The sequence below is a fragment of the Cynocephalus volans genome, chromosome 5 (assembly GCF_027409185.1).
Source record: "Cynocephalus volans isolate mCynVol1 chromosome 5, mCynVol1.pri, whole genome shotgun sequence".
Lineage (NCBI taxonomy): Eukaryota > Metazoa > Chordata > Mammalia > Dermoptera > Cynocephalidae > Cynocephalus > Cynocephalus volans.
Window position 1 is genome coordinate 113,825,833 of NC_084464.1, and position 1,178 is coordinate 113,827,010.

Consider the following 1,178-nt stretch of genomic DNA (forward strand, 5'->3'; position numbering starts at 1 on the left):
TGTGTTCTTGTTGCCTTTGTCAAAGATCAGTCAGCTGTAAGTATGTGGGTTGATTTCTGTGTTCTCTATTCTGTTCCGTTGGTCTGAGTGTCTGTTTTTATGCCAGTACCATGCTGTTTTAGTTACTATAGCTTTGTAGTATAGTCTGAAGTCAGGGCATCCAGATTGGAAAAGCTGAAGTCAAACTGTCCCTCTTTGCAGATGACATGATCCTATATACAGAAAAACCTAAAGACTCTACCTAAAAACTCTTAGAGATGATAAATGATTTCAGTAAAGTTGCAGGATATAATATCAAAATGCAAAAATGAGTAGCTTTTTTGTACTCTAATAACAAACTAGCAAAAAAAGAAATCAAGAAAACAAGCCCATTTAAAATAGTCGCCAAAAAAGTGAAGTACCTGGGAATCAATTTAACCAAGCAGATGAAAGATCGCTACAACGAGAACTACAAATCACTGCCAAAAGAAATTAAAGAGGACACAAAAAGATGCAAAGACATTCCACGGTCTTGTGTTGGAACAAATAACATTGTGAAAATGTCCATACTACCCAAAGCAATCTACAGATTCAATGCAATCCCCATCAAAATACCAATGACATTCTTTACAGAAATAGAAAAAAAAAAAAAAAATCCTAACATTCATATGGAACAACAAAAGACCCCAAATAGCCAAAGCAATCCTGAGCAGAAAAAAATAAAGCCAGAGGCTTAACCATTTTTAAAAAACTTTGAGACACTCATTTACTTTCCAACATCACCTGTCATGGATTATTATGTCATGATCATGACTGGCTAAGTCTCATATCTCCTCAGAAGACCATAGCACAACTGAGTGACGACAGCATCTGATGGAGAACCTCAATCTTTGATCACAGAATTAAGAGCTCTTGGCTCACAGCCCTACAAGCCCTCTCTGAAATGACCTACATCTTAGCCATTTTTAAATGTACAGTGGGTGGCATTAGATACATTCCCCATTCTCCTCTCCCCCTCAATTCCTGGCAACCACCATTCTGCTTTCTGTATCTATGAATTTGACTATTCTAGGCAGCTCATAGAAGTAGAATCATAGAGTATTTTTCCTTTTGTGACTGGCATATTGCATTTGGCATAATATACTCATGATTTACACATACTGTAGCATGTATCAGAATTTCACTCCTTTTTAAGGCTG

At 36.8% G+C, this 1,178-nt stretch overlaps 1 non-coding gene across 1 annotated transcript; it reads right to left on the reverse strand.

The window, feature by feature from the left end:
• Positions 1-801: 801 nt before the first annotated feature.
• LOC134379375 (small nucleolar RNA SNORA25) lies at positions 802-929 on the reverse strand. Its single transcript, XR_010023774.1, has one exon. It is a non-coding gene; the product is annotated as a small nucleolar RNA SNORA25 (small nucleolar RNA).
• Between the last annotated feature and the right edge of the window lie 249 nt (positions 930-1,178).